General features: G+C 34.7%; 1 long non-coding RNA gene across 1 annotated transcript in view; it reads right to left on the reverse strand.

The window, feature by feature from the left end:
* Positions 1-1,991: 1,991 nt before the first annotated feature.
* Positions 1,992-22,420, reverse strand: part of LOC140962564 (uncharacterized) — a 32,162-nt gene continuing 11,733 nt past the window's right edge. Inside the window, exon 2 of the long non-coding RNA XR_012172581.1 lies at positions 1,992-2,225. This is a non-coding gene — a long non-coding RNA (uncharacterized lncRNA). The remainder of the gene's footprint in view (positions 2,226-22,420) is intronic.

The raw sequence follows: 22,420 nt of genomic DNA on the forward strand, positions 1-22,420 counted from the left end.
TACTTAATTACTTCTAGTTTATAAAACTTATTAAATTATCTCATGTAAATGTTGGACTAACTCTAATAAATCAAATTTACTTATAACCCATAAAATTCTAGTATTTCCATATCAAGGCTTAAGATTTTTTCGGTAAAAATCTTAATATTCGTTCATTGACAACCTATGTTGAACACAACTAATTCCCTTTAGTTTTTTATTTTACCCAAAATTTTCGTATGAACATCTATCTCCTAAACTTGAAATTCAAGGTTACGCATCTCAAATTATAATAGATAACATAATTCCCACACACATAATCGCTTGTTCCCAAGTTTCTTAATAACTTCCAAGAATTCCTCAAGACAATATGTCTACCTCAATTCTTACATGCGTCTATCAAGTAACCTAACCATCAATCATACCCAACTTTCTAGAAAAATTTAAATTCCAAAAAAGGTATAATCTTAACTGTTAAGATCATGACTAAAACTTATGACGCATCAAACTTAAGTTCCCAAAAATTTTGCTAACTCAATGTTTATTCTTATAACTTAATCTAACCGATCAACTTTACCTTAAATCGTCATCACTTTAAATTTTCAATTTGCCACAACATTATTTCACTAACGGTTAAATTTTCAAGCCCAATGTTGATTTATCTTACAATGTCCTTGATTACCATTCTTTATAACACTATAACTCAGATGTTTCAAGGTTCTAAATAGCACTTCAAGCCTAAATCATCGAAAATTCCTATCCTTTAAACCATTCAATTCTCACTTACTTCTGAACTAGTTCCCCCAAATTTCTTAGAAATTGTAAACTTAAATTTTACTTTCCTCAAATATTATCCAATTTGTCATAAATTTCTAAAATTCCACAATTACCCATAAGTTCTTGGCATTCCTAATTCCATTTTATAGGTTTCTTGTAACATAAAGTTCAATAATTTTAAGCTTATTAGACCCAAAATCAATCCACATAAACTCGAATAATTACTGATTTAACCCAAGTGTTCCTCAAAGGTTCGAATTTAATCCTTAAAAATTTCGAGATTGGCAACTTGGCCCTTAAAGTCCTCGAAAATTACATTCTTGACCCTACAACTCTTCGAAATTTGCATTTTGGTCCATATAAAATTTTCGATTTTAGCCTCATTAAACCTTAAAATCTTCGAACTCAAAATTTAATCCCCAAAAATTCGAAAAATTTGAAAAGAGTCCCTTAGAATTTTGATTTGTTTGCACTTAGGTCCCAAATTATTGGTTATTACAATTAGGCCTTTAAAATTCTGATTTGTGCAATTCAATATTTAAATCCAACTAGGTAGAGCATGCATCCTAAATAAATTCTCATAACCAATCTTACATTTTCATATCTACTTAAAATCCTCAAATTGTACAATTATAATCCTGAAGATTGTCATAGTCCTCGAATCGGTATTGCTTATATAAAATCCTCAAAAATTAACTCAACTAATAACCACGAACTATTAGTAATTTCTTAGAAAATCTACAAGTCTCAAAAGCATTCATAACTGTCAGATTTAACTTATGACCCACAAGTAAAACATCAGTACCACTAACCAAAAATTAATATAGTCAAATCATTTTCTACTTTTCCTAACGCCCAATAGCCAAATTCTTAACCATGTTCAATTCCACCACAAAGCCAGCATGCATGAAAATCATATAATTTCTTAGTTCGTGCAGTAACATGCATAAAACAAAATTTAAAGCATATAATCTCAAAACATAACGACACATAAACATGTAATGCAAAACATATATCATGTAAACATGCTGTGATAGCATTAAAAACATTTAAAACATAAAGCTTAAAAACTTGAGGTTTGAAGACTGAGCGGCAGAAACTGGCGGTGGCACAACCCTATACAGGACCCTTGCTCTGATACCAACTGTGAAGTCTACTAGTTTTAAAATTGCAGAATTTTTTTTTAAAGCTCATATTTTCGAAATAATATTTAAACGTTTCGCATGCATGAGATCTACAGAAAATACAACATTTAAAAATGATCTTAAATATTTGACAGTAAAATCGTGCAGTTTAAAATAACCATAAACAAATAAAAATCTTAAAATCATCAACGGGTAAAAATGTTTATCTCCTTTCAATCTCATAAATCATAATGCGGAAAAACGTGTGGTCCTCGGGTCATGTCACTGCACCAGGTCTGCCTACTCAGAGTTCGGCACCTCCAGTCCCCTCGTCATTAAGCTCACCTGCATCACACACGTCTAGTGAGTCTAAAGACTCAACACACCTGCACCGTTAATTGCAAATACATATACATAGCACACAGCAGTGAAAAATACCATACTCAACATAACTTTCATGAATTTTAAAAACGTAACATATACATGTCGTGTAAAATCATGACGTGTCAAAACAGCTCATCGTTAATCATCAGTCATCATTCATCGTTTATCATTTATCGTTCATCATTCATCATTCATCTTTCATCACTTATCATTTATCATTGGTAAATTCCGTTCATTAGAGGTGACTATCATACATCATCAACATTTACGATGGATCCATCATACATACAACCGCGGTACCCGACGGCTGTCGAACATAAGTGACAGGATCACCCATCCACTGTGCCTAAGCCTCATCATCAGCATTTACATATACGTGTTAAACATTTACATATACTTCGATAGCCACAACTAATTCCCATCATTCAAAACATTAACATTTTCATCACTTAAAAATCATTCATCAATGCAATTTTTCTTAAATCCGAACATGTGACATATATATTCATAAAATCTTAAAAATCGTGAATCATGATGCATGAACATTTAAAATATCAGAAATTTGTGTTCAGGGTGCGGCTAGTACCGAAATCTCACCTCGGGTATAAAATGACCATTTTGCCCGTGAAAACCCAATAATTACCGTTTTGCCCCTAGACGTAAAATTTCAAGTTTTTGACATTTTCTTAATTCCATTCACTCTAACATGCTCCAAATAATTATTTAAGTCTACATGAATTTTACCATATTTTTATTTGGCCTATATCGATGACTTTTAAATTAATCTTTAAATATAACCTATTAATACGTTTTAATCCTGAATTAAACCAAACCTTAGCATAAAATTCCCAAATTAAAAACTTAGACTTCTAATAATTATTTGAGTTTAAATATAATTTTTCAAACTTTTATTAAGTTTAAATCTAGGAGTCTCAATTAATTATTTAATTAATGTTTCTTGAAGCGATTAAATCATTGATGAATCCAAAACTCATTATTTTGATCTGAAGCTTACCAAACTCCTAAAAATGTCCCAAAACATAATTAAAAGCATCCCTAGACATAAACTCGTGCCAAATTCAAAACTTAACCGATTCGTTTTAAAACTTGGACCGAGGTCCCGTTTTAACCCGAATCGACTCGAAACTTAACCTAATTATTCCAAACATTTTACCATGCTTTACCAACATCTAAAAGGTCCTCAAAACTGCTGAAATTTCCAGCACATGCTAATCCGAAAACCCAAGCCTTCGACTCTCGCCTAAATCTGATGGGAACAGCAGCTACTCATCCTTCCCTAAACCACCCTAGCGCCCTCTGAACCCCAAGAACATAAGCTTACGGCCCCCATGCAGCCCGTACAACTCCCGCAACTGCTAGCCCTTACATTGTGCACCCAAGCACCGCGCGAACCCCCTACGATTTCAATGGTTCCAACCCATCTCAAACCCCTACCAGCAGCATGCGACCACCCAGGACCACGACTCAGACCCACCTGGGTCTGGTCCACGGCCTGGAAGGGTTCTCCACGCCACCAGCCACACGCTCACACCCGAGCTCTCCAACCGCAACGCGCAACTAACAAAAACGAGCGGCCACCCTCTTCTCTCCACTAAGCCTCGACATCAGCACCAAGACATTAGCTTAACACCGTAAGCAGCTCTTAGTACACACCAAAACATCTGACCCTTTGCATCATATAAAAAAACGTGAACAACACAAGATAGAATGAAATGCCCATGTCTAACTTGTATAAACATGCACACGCATGGTAGATCATGAAATTTTCAGACAAACATCTAAATAAAATCATAGTAATGGCGTTTATGAAGAGAAAACAAAAGTAAGTGCGTGGCTTGATGATAAGAAGCTCGAAATCTTGAGGAGACGCGCGTTGGGGAGACGACGGAGAAGCGGGGAAGGAGCTTGCTGTTGGGACATCGAATTCTCGCACCCAAGACGCAACATAAGTTTTAAAATTTTGCTTGGGCGTCATGTATTTAAAACATTCATAGGGTGTTTAAATAATTATACCTTTGCGTTCTTAACGCTGGACTCTAAACTATTTCGGTTTGAGGTGAATATAGCCCTTCTTGTAATTCCCTACGAACCTCTCTTCAATTTTGATCTCCTAATTAGGTCCACGATCAGAAACTTTGTTCCTTGCTTGGATTGCACTAGAAATCACAAACGATTTGTGCGTTGAGACTGTAGCTTCCGAATTTCCAAAATCCGGAGACGAAGCAGCGGCCAAATTTTTCTTCACCTAATTTAAAAGTGGCCGAAAGTTCTCCCCATAAAACAATGAAGTGGCCGAGAGAGTTTTTATGCAAAAACAAGGATTTTTCTTTTTCGTTCATTCTTAACAACCATTATGGATTCTTAATCCATAATCAAGCAAATCTAATTTGCTCTTAGTTGCCAAATTGCCTTCTTATTCCCTTGTATGGCCGTGAGTCCACTTTTTCAATTGGGAAGGAATTTAATGATTTTATGGAAAAAAATCTCTCAATTGCATCATGCCCTCTTATGGTATATTTATAGAGTGAGACTTCTAATCTAATTAGGAGTCCTTCTCCCATAAGGACTCTAATAATTTCATTATAATTAAATTCCCATATAAGTAATATATAATGTATTTATTAACATTTAATAATACATGACATAGTAATATCATATACACATATTTTATATCACCATATAAAATATGTATATGTATATGTATATTAAATTAAATAACCATTATTTAATTTATAAACTTAACTTATCGGTTGATTTAAATTCTAGAATCCTCTAGAATATTTATGAGAATTTGTGCATGTCAGTAGTCACCACTACTAGCACAATCATTTAATTAGTAAATTCTCAATTCACTAAATAAATGATTCCGAACTCATTATAACCCCGATCGACGATCCAAGAGCGTCGATGTACCAAGGATATAAATCTTGTTCATATAATGAAAATTGAAAATTTTGAAGATCAAAATTTTCATTTACCAAATTTAGAACTTACCATATATGGCAGTTACTAGATTTGGCAACTGTCAGTTTTAGTGAACTCCTTCACAAAACAGGCAGTTCCACTCTTCTTCTTTATTTAGCAATCATGCTAACTTCCACTTCTTCCATCCTATGGAATCAGCTCATAAACTCCTTTATAAGCTTCCTGTTTGATCTCCATCAAACTATAGTCGCAAAATTCCAACTCCTTGAAATTTGACTATCTCAACGAGAACACAGAATCCGATACTTATGTGACCCTCAATGGTTCAGGGATACAGCTAGCCGTGAGTTCACATCTCCATATGATTCAGAATAACAGTTATTCTTATTCGGGCTTACCCTACTCAGCCCCATTCTTTTCATCAACACCTTGATAAAGAATGTTAGAACTCATTTCTGATTCCACCCATCGGACCATGGTAAGAGCGTCTAGTAGCATCGCCCCATGATCCCCTAGGTATCACTGATAGTGCCTGCAAGAACCTTTAGTCATGGTTAGCGTACAGTACGGTCCTTTCAACACATATATCCCGATCAAATCTGCAACCATTGGTATATTGAGAGTTAAATATAAATTCGACAACGATGCGATTTATCTTTGAGTACTAATAGTGTCATGGTATGTGGAACTAGGAAAACACCTTTTCCTAAAGCACATTTCTTGCTCTGGCCAGAGACTCCTTGTACTATTAACTCATCAGATCACATAGGATATCTTCACCCGTAGGCGAACGGTGAATCCCCGACCACAATACATTTGCTCATACGTATTTCGAAACTACACCTAACCTCGCCACCTGATGACCCTCAATGGAGTCGGTAAAAGGATCAAAGTGTATGCTAGTACGTATAGCCTCTACATTGTCCCGGGTCAAAGAACTAATGGTGTACAACCATAACTGCAGACTATTCCACTCGATAAGTGAGAACTACTTGGACAGTCCGAGGGAGGGTTGTTTAGTGCATCATCATATGATCACCCATCTGTGTGAATTGACATCTCCATGTCCTTGCCAATAAAACATGGTGTTTACATCACAGATGCTAGTCTCGAGCTCGAGCGACCTTTATCCTTGTTTTAGGTTTGATTCGACTAGGAACCTGTTTAGAATATACGATACACTTTCTCTTGAGATTCATGATCTTACGTTGCGACGCAGACCTCATGGTACCTATTTTATATTCAAGGACTTTATCTATGCAGCTTGCATGGGTATACTGATAAAGTATAATGATATAATCGAATAAAATCGTAAAATATTATTAAAATAAAGATTGTTTTACATTAGAGTCAATAAAGCCCGAGACACAAGTTGGCTTGTCGGCCACCTACTCTAACACTTACTTGAGAGGAAATGGAGATCGCCAACGAATTTTTGTTTGGAATAAAATGGTAGCCGAAGCATTTGCAGGAGAAAAAAAGTTGAAAAGGAGAGAGAAAGGTGGTGAGGGAAAGGAGTGTTGGTTGATGGTAAATTAAATGATGTAGGTAGTCATTAATTAATTATTAATCAAATAGTTAATGGTCCCTAAATGGTTTAATTAAAAGCTTAAAAGAGTTTTAAGCTCAATAAATTTAAAAGTAGGTCAATTAAATCAAAACACACTCCCGAAAAATATTTTGTATTGGAAAGTTTTTTTGAAAATATTAGCCGAACCTCCAAAAAGTCTCCCGATTCGATAAAATTTACGTACCGTATAAAATAAAATCCTGCGGGTCAAAATACCAATTAAAATCCCATTTCTTGAAAAATACATTTAAAACACATTATATTAATTAATAAAAATTAATCATGTAATAAAATAATTTTTCTTGAAAATTCTCTGGTTTCTGTTCCTCGTTCGAGCGCGAAATGAAACTTAAAATCTTTAATGCATGAAATTTTAAAATTTTATGCAAATAAATTCAACCATGCATGAATTATACATTAAATGCATAAAAATATTTAAACACAATTTAATGAAATAAAAATGCATTTAAAGCTTTAAAATAATTTAATAAAATAACAAAGAATTTTAATAACTTGCATGCATGTGGTTTACGTGAACCTTCAAATTTTCGGGATTTACAATCTCCTCCCCTTAAATTGAATTTCATCCGCAAAATTCGCTTTTCCTTGATAATCAAAAAGTTTAGACTTAGTCCTAGTATCCCAATAGTCCACGCTCCTGCGGCGCTATTCTGATAAAATAATAGTCTTAAGATGTCCTTATGTCTCTTTGGCCTCGATAAACTCTACCTTCTAAATCCTCGTTTGCGAAACTCCACTTACAACGACCCATGGTGACCTAGTTCCATTTTTCTATAACATCGAATTTAAACTTTTCTCAAACTTCCCAATATTAGAAATGACAGTCCGAATTTTATTGCGTCTTACTTTTCTTATACTCTATACGTAATGTTCATTGACCTATTATATTTGTATTTATGCAGTTCAACCAAAGAAACCTTAGCACCAAAATTAACTGATCGACTTCTATCCTTGGTATTACACTTAGAAGTTAAACCTTATGTCAACCCCATAATAATATTAACCTAAGATCCTTGAATCGAATTTTGTTTTACGGCACTAAACTTACGTGACTTAATTATTTAAGAGTGCATCCCAAATATTAAATTTTTGCAAATCTTAACTTCGAGTAGCATTAATCCATAAAACCCAAAATGTACAACATCGATCTTCTACCTTTATAATAAAACTCTTTTAGTATCAATTACATGCTTAAACTATTCTCTTCCCAATTACAATATAGTTGAGGCCTAAGACCCTTGGCTTTCCTCATTGCAACGAATGTCGCATAATTACGTATCCTCAATACTTAATTACTTCTAGCGTATAAAACTTACTAAATTATCCCATGTTAATGTTGGACTAACTCTAATAAATCAAATTTACCTATAACCCATAGAATTCTAGAATTTCCATATTAGGGTTTTAGACTTCTTACTCAGTAAAAATATTAATATTCGTTCATTGGCAACCTATGTTAAACATAACTAATTCCCTTTAGTTTTTATTTTACCCAAAATTTTCGTATGAAACATCTATCTCCTAAACTTGAAATTCAAGCTTACACATCTCAAATGATAATAGATAACATAATTCTCACACACATAATCGCTTGTTCCCAAGTTTCTTAATAACTTCCAAGAATTACTCAAGATAATACTACCTCAATTCTTACATGCGTCTATCAAGTAACCTAACCATCAATCATATCCAAATTTCTAGAAAAATTTAAATTCCAACAAAGGTATAATCTTAACTGTTAAGATCATGACTAAAACTTATGACGCATCAATTAAACTTAAGTTCCCAAAAATTTTGCTAACTCAATGTTTATTCTTATAACTTAATCTAACCGATGAACTTTACCTTAGATCGTCATCAATTTAAATTTTAAATTCACCACAACATTATTTCACTAGTGCTTAAATTTTCAAGCCCAATGTTGATTTCTTACAATGTCTTTGATTATCTTTCCTTATAACACTATAACTCAGATGTTTCAAGGTTCTAAATAGCCTTTCAAGCCTAAATCATCGAAAATGTCTATCCTTTAAACAATTCGATTCTCACATACTTCTGAACTAGTTCCCCCGAATTTCTTAAAAATTGTAAACTTAAATTTTACTTTCCTCAAATACTATCCAATTTGTCCTAAATTTCTAAAATTCCACAATTACCCATAAGTTCTTGGCGTTTCTAATTTCATTTTATACGTTTCTCGTAACATAAAGTTCAATAATTTTAAGCTTATTAGACCCAAAATCAATCCACATAAACTCGAATAATTACTGATTTAACCCAAGTGTTCCTCAAAAGTTCGAATTTAATCCTTAAAAATTTCGAGATTGGCAACTTGGCCCTTAAAGTCCTCGAAAATTACATTCTTGGTCCTACAACTCTTCGAAATTTGCATTTTGATCCCCATAAAATTTTCGATTTTAGCCTCATTAAACCTTAAAATCTTCGAACTCAAAATTTAATCCCCAAAGATTCAAAAATTTTGAAAAGAGTCCCTTAGAATTTTGATTTGTTTGCACTTAGGTCCCCAAATTATTGGTTATTACAATTAGGCCCTTAAAATTCTCAAATCTTGCAATTCAATACTTAAATCCAACTAGGTAGAGCATGCATCCTAAATAAATTCTCATAACCAACCTTACATTTTCATATCTACTTAAAATCCTCAAATTGTACATTTATAATCCTAAAGATTGTCGTAGTCCTCGAATCGTTATTGCTTATATGAAATCCTCAAAAATTAACTCAACTAATAACCACGAACTATTAGTAATTTCTTAGAAAATCTACAAGTCTCAAAAGCTTTATAATTGTCAAATTTAACTTATGACCCACAAGTAAAATATGAGTACTACTAACCAAAAATTAATATAGTCAAATCATTTTCTACTTTTCTTAACGCCCAATAGCCAAATTCTTAACCATGTCCAATTCCACCACAAAGCCAGCATGCATGAAAATCATATAATTTCTTACTTCGTGTCGCAACATGCATAAAACAAAATTTAAAGCATATAATCTCAAAACATAACGACACATAAACATGTAATGCAAAACTTATATCATGTAAACATGCTGTGATAGTATTAAAAACATTTAAAACATAAAGCTTAAAAACTTGAGGTTTGAAGACTGAGCGGCAGAAGCTGGCGGTGGCACAACCCTATACAGGACCCTTGCTCTGATACCAACTGTGAAGTCTACTAGTTTTATAATTGCAGAATTTTTTTTTAAAGCTCATATTTTCGAAATAACATTTAAACGTTTCGCATGCATGAGATCTACAGAAAATACAACATTTAAAAATGATATTAAATATTTGACAGTAAAATCGTGCAGTTTAAAATAACCATAAACAAATAAAAATCTTAAAATCATCAACGGGTAAAAATGTTTATCTCCTTTCAATCTCATAAATCATAATGCGGAAAAACGTGTGGTCTTCGGGTCGTGTCACCGCACCAGGTCTGCCTACTCAGAGTTCGGCACCTCCAGTCCCCTCATCATTAAGATCACCTGCATCACACATGCCAAGTGAGTCTAAAGACTCAACACACCTGCACCGTTAATAGCAAATACATATACATAGCACATAGCATTGAAAAATACCATACTCAACATACCTTTCATGAACTTTAAAAACGTAACATAAACGTGTCGTGTAAAATCATGACGTGTCAAAACAGCTCATCGTTAATCATCGTTCATCATTCGTCGTTCATCATTCATCGTTCATCATTGGTGAATTCAGTTCATTAGAGGTGACTATCATACATCATCATCATTTACGATGGATCCATCATATATACAACCGCGGTACTCGGTGGCTGTCGGACATCAGTGACAGGATCACCCATCCACTGTGCCTATGTGGGGACCCGGACGCTAATCAGGTTCTAAATCGTCATTGGGACTAATTAATCAATTATAATAAACAGGGTCTGAATTTTTTTTTAAAAGTATAATATCAAATGCGGAACGTAATGGAATCACTCTACTATACACATCAGTATAAAAGTAAAGTACAAGTCTTATACTATATACAATCATTTACAAACTAAGGTTCAACTACTAAATATCAAGTGTTCAACCCTATCTCAGATCAAGTCCGTAGTCTCCACTCTAATCACGATCTCTCTCTTCATCTCCTCGACCCTGAACCTGTCCCACCTGTTGTCATGCACACATACAAATACGACAACAGCCGGATAACTCCGGTGAGAATAAATCCCAGTATAAATCAACGAAACATGCAATCATATCATTAATATAAAGCATGAATCAAATATAATATATATATCGAAATCTGAAACCTAATTAATATCAAACTATCAATCATACTCGTGACTCCACGACTCAGACTAGACTCAATCCTAGTGTAGGGATCCCGGTTTCCAGACGTTGGTATTCCTATATCGACCAACAGTAATAGAATAAACTCCGATTCTATCCATGTCGATATAACCAAACATCCAGTGTCCTGACCTATCCGTCACAGACTGTGGCACTATCGCCAATACACTATCTTGTGACATCGTGCAATGTGCCCGTGGCGATCCCGCCACTATCAGGTACTTCTGTCACAAGATCACTCGTCTAATATTCGTCTAACACATGCTCTCTATACATCAATAGAACAAGCATATCAAATCAAATCAATGCAAATAATAACAAATAGTATGTGAGTTAGGGAAACACAAGTATATCCTACTTGTGTCGATCTCTCAATACCACATTGACTTATTGTAACGCCTCGAAAATTCGAAGTTCCACGCGAACCACATGCATATAATTATTAAATTCTCTTATATTTTAATTAAATGTTTTAATTGCATGAATTAATTATGTTGTGCATATTTACATGTTTAAAATATACTTTTCCACATTGTCGCATTAAAATGAATTTTTAAAAGATTATTCGAGTTGCGATAGAGGAACGGAGACCGAGGGCTGGAAAAAACATAAAATATTTTTATTAAATAATTATTTTTGAATTATTTAAATTAAGGGTAATGCTTTTTCTTATTTTTTTTAAAAAAAATATGGGGTTTTGAGGTGATTTTATACGCCGGGATGTAAATTTTATCGGTGTTGGTTTTTCAACAAAAATACGAGCTTTTTGGAAACTCGGCTAATAAATTCGCAAACTTTTCTAAACAAAATTATTTTTAATATTTTAATTAAGCACTAATGAGCTTAATTGGGCCTAATTAAATTTCTAATGGACCTAAAGTTTAATTAGTGATTTATTTAGTATAAAATACACAAAACCCCACCCTGAACTCATAATTTCCCACGCCCCACACCCCATAAATATTCAAACTCTTCCATCTTGATAACACACGGCACACACATAAAAAGTTGAAGGACAAAGCATCAAGTTTGATAGAGTGTTCAAGCCGTCGTTCCTCGTCGTCGTTCTTCGATTCGTCAACGATTATTCGTGCGTAAAATACGCAAAGGCACGCCATAATTCTCCTTTTACTCATCCATCACACCATAGTATTTATTTAAATGTGTTTTGCATGAGAAACAAGTTGCATCATGTTATATTTTCGGAATTTCATCATAGGTGATTTTTAAGGCTTGTGCTTTCATCCAAAAAACTTGTTTAATATGTGTTAAGGGGCTGCCATGGCTAGGTTATTAATCAAGGACGTTGTTCACAAGTTTTAGGGTCCTAATAACACACCCAAACACGCTGCATCATGATAAGATAACAAACTGGTACCATCTTTCTTTTATGGAGGAGTTGGGTTCGGTTTTATGGGGTATGTAGCTAGGCTTGGGTTCGGTTGGGACTAGGGCCTAGCTAGGGACGTGCTTGGGTCAGGGGGGGACTCCTAGCCAAGCTAGGACTCGAAAATCAGGGGCTGGGAGGAGTCCTTGTCAACAAGGACTCCACCCGAGAAGCATAGTGCAGGTGCGTGTATACTGTGCGCAGATGGATAAGGGCTCGGCCAGGGGGTCTGGGCTGGGCTGGGCTAGGCTAGGTCCTTAGGGTCCTAGGATGATGGGTATGTGTCGGGCCAGGGGCTGGGACACCTGGGTTGGCTGCTGGTTCAAGGAGCGAGAGGAAGGTGCATGGCAGCCAGGTTGTGCGTGAGGTGCTGTCAAGCTTCAGGGGTTCGCTGTTCGGGTCTGGGGGCTTGGGTTGGTCTGGGCTTGGTCTGGGCGTGGTCCAGGGATGGTCAGGGTTAGGTGGGTCAAGTGGTTAAGGGTTGGTTGAGTCCTAGTCCAATGAGGAGTCCTAATGAAACTAGGATGCACACTTCCTCACGTACATGCAATTTGGTGTAGGGTGCAGTAGGTTTTCGAGAGTCTAAAGGGCTGGTCAGGGGATTGGGCTTGCACAGTAGGGTCTCTAGATGAGTTGGCTAGGTTTTGGTTCAAGGTGGCTCGGGAGTGTCTCGAGTAAATTGGGAGATGGCTCGGTGGGTTCGTTAGGGTGTCAATTTCGAAAATTATAAGGTAACAATTGATTCCATGGGTCCACGGGGGTGGCTCATGACTTGGAAAAGTAGAATAAATCTTAAAAATGTTATGTTTAAAATTTGGGATCAAAATAATGAGTTTTGGATTTATTTGGGATTTAATCGCAGCACGAAACGCTAATTAACGAGTTAATTGAAACGTCTAGTTTTAAGCTTTATAAAATTATGAAAAATTATATTTAAGCTCGAATAATTATTAAAAGTCTAAGTTTTTATTTTGAGAATTTTATATTAAGGTTTGGTTTAATTCGGGATTAAAATACGTTAATACGTTATGTTTAAAGATTAATTTAAAAGTCATCGATTTAAGCTAAATAAAAATATGAGAAAATTCATGTAGGCTTAGATAGTTATTTGGGACATGTTAGAGTCAAAGAAATTAAGAAAAAAGTCAAAAACATAAAATTATACGTCTAGGGGTAAAACAGTCATTTTACACCTAGAAATTAGTAAACGTCATGGCAGTGCCTTGAATGCTGTTTTATGTGCTAATATGATTATTTCAAATGTTTATGAATTTTTATGACATTGATTTTAAATGTTTATGATTTAATATATCAAAATGTTATTTTAAATGTTTATGATTTTTATATGTTAAACGTTTATTTTAAATGGTTACAGATTTTTAATATATTAAAATATTTATTTTAAAATGTTTATGGATATTTACGATTGTACTATGTTAAATTATGATTTTTAAATGTCCATGGATTTTTTATGATTTAAGGTTGACATTTAAAAGACATGTTGCATGCTTGGTTTAAAAGAAAAACGTTATACGCATGTTTAAATTTTATAAAGTGATGATAATATGAAACGTTGAAGGAAGTGAAGTAATTGTGACTAATACGATGATATGTTGGAAATTTCGTGAGGGTTATGGTCCCAGTGGGAGCCCGACGATCGTGTTTTCTTGGATACGGATATGTATATGTATACGATAATATGTTAATACGTAAGGCCAAGGCCCAATTGACCGGTGAGAGTGTTGCTGGTGTCCCCGCCGCCTAGTACTGTGGTTAAATGTAGATGGATCCATCGCCCAACACGTAGACGTAGACGTAGATGAACACGAAAGTCACAATTAACGATCTGAATTCAACGAAAAGAAAAAGGAATATGTATATGTTGATGATAATATGAATACGTATATGTTGATGATGATATGAATATGAATATGTTTATGATGATATGAAAACGTTTATGCCAAAGTTTATGATAAAGTTTATGAAATGTTTATGTTTAAAGATGATGCATCATTATGAAAATGTTTTCCTTTAAAATTTATGCATCATGAAAATATTTTTGAAAACGTTTATGGTTAAAGTTTATGCATCTTCATAAAAACGATATTTTAAGTACAAGTATTTTTCATTGTTGCATGTGATATGTATTATGTATTACTTGTTGTCAAGGATATGACGTGTTGAGTCTTTAGACTCACTAGGTGTGATTGATGCATGTGCTATTGATTATGAATATGTTAAGGGAGGTCTTGATGGTTGACTTTACTGGACTGAAGGTGCACATAACCCGATGACCGACACTAGTTTTCCGCACTAGTTATGATTTATGATTTTTAAGATTTTGTTAAAGATATTTTATGACTTATATTTATGATTTGAGAGGTTTTTGAGAGATTATAGTATGTGCTGTATTTCTCAAATATATAGTTGGTTTTTTTAATTTTAAAACGGTTCTAAAATATTTTTATGCAAATGTGCATAGTTCGGCCGATGTTATGTAAGGTTTTTTTTTAAAAAAATTTTAGCACATTTTAAGAAAACGAATAAGCAGACGTTTCAGTTGGAATCAGAGCAATGGTACTGTAAAGGGTTGTGCCACCATCAGCACCGGAAAGTTCAGTCGTTAAGCTTCAAAATTTGTAAGTTTACATGCTTTATATGATTTTATGGTGTTACCTACATAAGTACATGAATTATATGTTCACGTCACATGTTTAATAGCTTCATGATAATATATGATTTATATGCTTTTGAATTTTTATACGTGATACGATATGAAATAAAAAATTATTTGACTTCAACGCATGTTGGTTTTGTGGTGGAATTGGACTATGTTGATTTTGGGTTTTAGGATTGACGTTCTAATTTTTGGGCCATAAGTTAATCGTGAATTTTATGATGCTATTGGGACACGTAGATTTTTTAAGAAAATACTGATGACTCGTGGGTACTAGTTGAGTTAATTTTGGGAATTAGACATAAGGAAAAATGATTCGAAGACTGCGTTGATCTTTGGAAGTAAGAAAATGTATAAATTGGGATTTTAAGTTTGATGAAAAGTAAGATTGGCTATAGGAATTGATTTTTGGGTAAATAAGTTTAAATTTATCGAAATTATGTTATGGGAAACCTGTAGAAGGAAATTAAGAATGCCAAGAACTTATGGGTTAACTGTAGGAATTTTGAAATTAAGGACAAATTAGGATAATTTTTGAGGAAATTAAGAATTAATTTTGCAATTATTAAGGAATTTGGGGACTAGTTTAACAATAAGTAAAGAATTGAATGGGTTAAATGATAAGAATTTTCGGTGATTTAGACTTTTAAAAATATTTGGAACCTTGGGATATTTGGTTATAGTGGTATAAGGAATGTTAAGCAAGAGTTTTTATGGATGAAACGATATTAAGCTTGAAAAATCTAAGCGTTAGCTGATGCGTTTGGGATTTTAAAATTGAAATATGATAAGTTGACGAACATTTTGGGTACATAATTTAGGAAAATAATATACGATAAGTATGGTCATCCATCTTTTAATATTGGGAATCGTAAGAAAAATTGAAATTCGAGGTTATAATAATAACAATACTAAGTCATTTGGGTCTTTTTAAGTTGCAATTTGTAAAATAAGGATTTAGAAGGTAAAATTAATTGGGATACTAGAACTAAGTCTAAACTTTTGACTATTAAGGATAAGCGAATTTCGAGGACGAAATTCAATTTAAGGGGGGAAGATTGTAACGCCTCGAAAATTCGAAGTTCCACGCGAACCACATGCATATAATTATTAAATTCTCTTATATTTTAATTAAATGTTTTAATTGCATGAATTAATTATGTTGTGCATATTTACATGTTTAAAATATACTTTTCCACATTATTGCATTAAAATGAATTTTTAAAAGATTATTCGAGTTGCGATCGAGGAACGGAGACCGAGGGCCGGAAAAAACATAAAATATTTTTATTAAATAATTATTTTTGAATTATTTAAATTAAGGGTGATGCTTTTTCTTATTTTATTAAAAAAAAGTATGGGGTTTTGAAGTGATTTTATACGCCGGGATGTAAATTTTATCGGTGTTGGTTTTTCAACAAAAATACGAGATTTTTGGAAACTCGGCTAATAAATTCGCAAACTTTTCTAAACAAAATTATTTTTAATATTTTAATTAAGCACTAATGAGCTTAATTGAGCCTAATTAAATTTCTAATGGACCTAAAGTTTAATTAGTGATTTATTTAGTATAAAATACACAAAACCCCACCCTAAACTCATAATTTCCCACGCCCCACACCCCACAAATATTCAAACTCTTCCCTCTTGATAACACACGGCACACACATAAAAAGTTGAAGGACAAAGCATCAAGTTTGATAGAGTGTTCAAGCCGTCGTTCCTCGTCGTCGTTCTTCGATTCGTCAACGATTATTCGTGCGTAAAATATGCAAAGGCACGCCATATTCTCCCCTTTACTCATCATTCAACCCATAGTATTTATTTAAATTTGGATTGCATGAAAAATAAGTTGCACTTTGATGTATTTTCGTTTTTATGTAAACATGAATTTTAAAGCATGTTGTTTTGATCCAAAATCATGATACAAGTGTGCATGAAGGGGCTGCCATGTATAGGATTAAAAAGGGGCATGTTTTTACATGTTTTAAAGGGTCTTAGACACACACAAAACACTGCACATGATCAGAAATAAAAGCTGAAACCGTGGCTTGTGTTTTGGGGCCAAGGTTCGTGTTTAAGGGGCTGGGCTTTGTATGGCTTTGTTTGGGACGCGGCTGGGTCATGGTAGGAGTCAGANCATAGTATTTATTTAAATGTGTTTTGCATGAGAAACAAGTTGCATCTTGTTATATTTTCGGAATTTCATCATAGGTGATTTTTAAGGCTTGTGCTTTCATCCAAAAAACTTGTTTAATATGTGTTAAGGGGCTGCCATGGCTAGGTTATTAATCAAGGACGTTGTTCACAAGTTTTAGGGTCCTAATAACACACCCAAACACGCTGCATCATGATAAGAAAACAAACTGGTACCATCTTTCTTTTATGGAGGAGTTGGGTTCGGTTTTATGGGGTATGTGGCTGGGCTTGGGTTCGGTTGGGACTAGGGCCTGGCTAGGGACGTGCTTGGGTCAGGGGAGGAGTCCTAGCCAAGCTAGGACTCGAAAATCAGGGGCTGGGAGGAGTCCTTGTCAACAAGGACTCCACCCGAGAAGCATAGTGCAGGTGCGTGTATACTGTGTGCAGATGGATAGGGGCTCGGCCAGGGGGTTTGGGCTGGGCTAGACTAGGTTCTTAGGGTCCTAGGATGATGGGTATGTGTCGGGCCAGGGGCTGGGACACCTGGGTTGGCTGCTGGTTCAAGGAGCGAGAGGAAGGTGCATGGCAGCAAGGTTGTGCGTGAGGTGCTGTCAAGCTTCAGGGGTTCGCTGTTCGGGTCTGGGGGCTTGGGTTGGTCTGGGCTTGGTCTGGGCGTGGTCCAGGGATGGTCAGGGTTAGGTGGGTCATGTGGTTAAGGGTTGGTTGAGTCCTAGTCCAATTAGGAGTCCTAATGAAACTAGGATGCACACTTCCTCACGTACATGCAATTTGGTGTAGGGTGCAGTAGGTTTTCGAGGGTCTAAAGGGCTGGTCAGGGGCTTGGGCTTGCACAGTAGGGTCCCTAGATGAGTTGGCTAGGTTTTGGTTCAAGGTGGCTCGGGCGTGTCTCGAGTAAATTGGGAGATGGCTCGGTGGGTTCGTTAGGGTGTCAATTTCGAAAATTATAAGGTAAAAATTGATTCCATGGGTCCACGGGGGCGGATCATGACTTGTAAAGGTAGAATAAATCTTAAAAATGCTATGTTTAAAATTTGGGATCAAAATAATGAGTTTTGGATTTATTCGGGATTTAATCGCCGCACGAAACGCTAATTAACGAGTTAATTGAAACGTCTAGTTTTAGGCTTTATAAAATTATGGAAAATTATATTTAAGCTCGAATAATTATTAAAAGTCTAAGTTTTTATTTTGAGAATTTTATATTAAGGTATGGTTTAATTCGGGATTAAAACGCGTTAATACGTTATGTTTAAATATTAATTTAAAAGTCATCGATTTAAGCTAAATAAAAATATGAGAAAATTCATGTAGGCTTAGATAGTTATTTGGGACATGTTAGAGTCAAAGAAATTAAGAAAAAAGTCAAAAACATAAAATTATACGTCTAGGGGTAAAACAATCATTTTACACCTAGAAATTAGTAAACGTAATGGCAGTGCCTTGAATGCTGTTTTATGTGCTAATATGATTATTTCAAATGTTTATGAATTTTTATGACATTGATTTTAAATGTTTATGATTTAATATGTCAAAATGTTATTTTAAATGTTTATGATTTTTCTATGTTAAACGTTTATTTTAAATGGTTACAGATTTTTAATATATTAAAATATTTATTTTAAAATGTTTATGGATATTTACGATTTTACTATGTTAAATTATGATTTTTAAATGTCCATAGATTTTTTATGATTTAAGGTTGACATTTAAAAGACATGTTGCATGCTTGGTTTAAAAGAAAAACGTTATACGCATGTTTAAATTTTATAAAGTGATGATAATATGAAACGTTGAAGGAAGTGAAGTAATCGTGACTAATACGATGATATGTTGGAAATTTCGTGAGGGTTATGGTCCCAGTGGGAGCCCGACGATCGTGTTTCCTTGGATACGGATATGTATATGTATACGATAATATGTTAATACTTAAGGCCAAGGCCCAGTTGACCGGTGAGAGTGTTGCTGGTGTCCCCGCCGCCCAGTACTGTGGTTGAATGTAGATGGATCCATCGCCCAACACGTAGACGTAGACGTAGACGTAGATGAACACGAAAGTCACAATTAACGATCTGAATTCAACGAAAAGAAAAAGGAATATGTATATGTTGATGATAATATGAATACGTATATGTTGATGATGATATGAATATGAATATGTTTATGATGATATGAAAACATTTATGCCAAAGTTTATGATAAAGTTTATGAAAATGTTTATGTTTAAAGATGATGCATTATTATGAAAATGTTTTCCTTTAAAGTTTATGCATCATGAAAATATTTTTGAAAACGTTTATGGTTAAAGTTTATGCATCTTCATAAAAACGATATTTTAAGTACAAGTATTTTTCATTGTTGCATCTGATATGTATTATGTATTACTTGTTGTCAAGGATATGACGTGTTGAGTCTTTAGACTCACTAGGTGTGATTGATGCAGGTGCTATTGATTATGAATATGTTAAGGGAGGTCTTGATGGTTGACTTTACTGGACTGAGGTGCACATAACCCGATGACCGACGCTAGTTTTCCGCACTAGTTATGATTTATGATTTTTAAGATTTTGTTAAAGATATTTTATGACTTATATTTATGATTTGAGAGGTTTTTGAGAGATTATAGTATGGGCTGTATTTCTCAAATATATAGTTGGTTGTTTTAATTTTAAAACGGTTGTAAAATATTTTTATGCAAATGTGCATGGTTCGGTCGATGTTATGTAAGGTTTTAAAAAAAAAAAATTCTAGCACATTTTAAGAAAACGAATAAGCAGACGTTTCACTTATACCTTTCGTTTGTAGTCTCGGTCTGAAGAAACGGAAGTTCTGAACTCAAGATTGTCTCTGTAAATCCGAAAGGACATATCGAGAATAATAATATCAACCTTCCATTCTTACTGAATCTGATTAATCTGAATTTAATTCAAATCATCGGCATAACGGAACAATCTCAATATCTCCGAAAATACCATATCAACAAATATCAATTACAAATCATAACCCATATCCGATACAATCTGTAATCAATCAATAATCTAAATCTGTCCAATATCAATCAATATACTCTGAAAAATTATAACAGTTCCATAATCAATCTGTTTCTCAATCTGACTTCGATTTTACGATGTCTAATATGTCAAGAACATCATATATGAATCATATCCGATTCTGGCAATATCAAAATTTCAAGACATATAAAAACGTAGTAAAACTTACGTCCAGTTGTAGCCTGCGTCGATAGTAACACAGTACTGAAGTCGGATTGCAAATCGGACGGGTGGATTTTCCACAATCACAATGGTGAGGGGCAAGTGGCTTATTTTCATTCTGCATGTCGCACGCATATGCGCGCCCAAGACCAGCGCATATGCGCCGGAGGTTCTGCTCGACGTCTTGCCATTCTGCCTCTCGCGCATATGCGCGACCAAGTCTCCCGCATATGCGCCATAATCTCTGTCCCGGCATTTTCCTTCTCGGCAGCTCGCGCATATGCGCGCATTTCTTCCGCGCATGTGCGCGATATTCTCTGGAATTCACATTTGGCTACCGAATACCCCGCGCATATGCGCGCCAACTCATGGCGCATATGCGCCACATTCTCTGGACTCGGTATATAGCAATGCACCTCCTCGCACATATGCGCGCCCTCAAGCCGCGCATGTCCGCGCAAAGTTCTGTCCGCGCAAGCAGCTTCTCGCACAGCTCGCGCATATGCGCGCTACCTCGTCGCGCATATGCGCGAGACCTTCGGGTCTCACACCCTACTCCACTTATGTCATTCCAATTCATTCCTCGAAGTGGTCCGTCTATCATCCGATCAATTTATAACTTAATCAATCTCAGCTTACAGTGATAAAATCTCAGACATTACAGCCTAGGCCTCATCATCAGCATTTACATATACGTCTTAAACATTTACATGTACTTCGATAGCCACAACTAATTCCCATCATTCAAAACATTAACATTTTCATCACTTATAAAAATCATGCATCAATGCAATTTTTCTTAAATCCAAGCATGCGACATATATATTCATAAAATCTTAAAAATCGTGAATCATGATGCATGAACATTTAAAATATCAGAAATTTGTGTTCAGGGTGCTGCTAGTACCAAAATCTCACCCCGGATATAAAATGACCATTTTCCCGTGGAAACCCAAAAATTACCGTTTTGCCCCTAGACGTAAAATTTCACGTTTTTGACATTTTCTTAATTCCATTGACTCTAACATATCCCAAATAATTATTTAAGTCTACATGAATTTTACCATATTCTTATTTGGCCAAAATCGATGACTTTTAAATTAATCTTTAAATATAACATATTAATGCGTTTTAATCATGAATTAAACCAAACCTTAGCATAAAATTCCCAAATTAAAAACATAGACTTCAAATAATTATTTGAGCTTAAATATAATTTTTCAAACTTTTATTAAGCTTAAATCTAGGAGTTTCAATTAATTCTTTAATTAATGTTTCTTGCCGCGATTAAATCCCGGATAAATCCAAAACTCATTATTTTGATCTGAAGCTTACCAAACTCCTAAAAATGTCCCAAAACATAATTAAAAGCATCCCTAGACATAAACTCGTGCCAAGTTCAAAACTTAATCGATTCGTTTTAAAACTTGGACCGGGGTCCCGTTTTAACCCGAATCGACTCGAAACTTAACCGAATTATTCCAAACATTTTACCATGCTTTACCAACATCTAAAAGGTCCTCAAAACCTCAAAACCTGACCCTTAGTCACTCGCAAAACTGTTAGAGTAGATGCCCTGTAGGCCAACTGTTGGCTGGGAATTTATTGACTCAAGTGTAATAAACAATCTTTATTTTAATATAATTTACTTTTTAATGATTTCGTTATACTTTATCTGTATACCCATGCAAGCAGCATAGATAAAGTCCTTGATTATGCTTTAATACAAATGAATCGTAATTCGATGTTGAAACTCATTTGTAAACAATGCATATTCTAAATTCGTTCCTAGTCGATTTAGCCGCCTAAAACAGGGATAAAGGTCGCTTGAGCTCG

This window comes from Primulina huaijiensis, chromosome 17, assembly GCF_012295235.1.
Source record: "Primulina huaijiensis isolate GDHJ02 chromosome 17, ASM1229523v2, whole genome shotgun sequence".
NCBI lineage: Eukaryota > Viridiplantae > Streptophyta > Magnoliopsida > Lamiales > Gesneriaceae > Primulina > Primulina huaijiensis.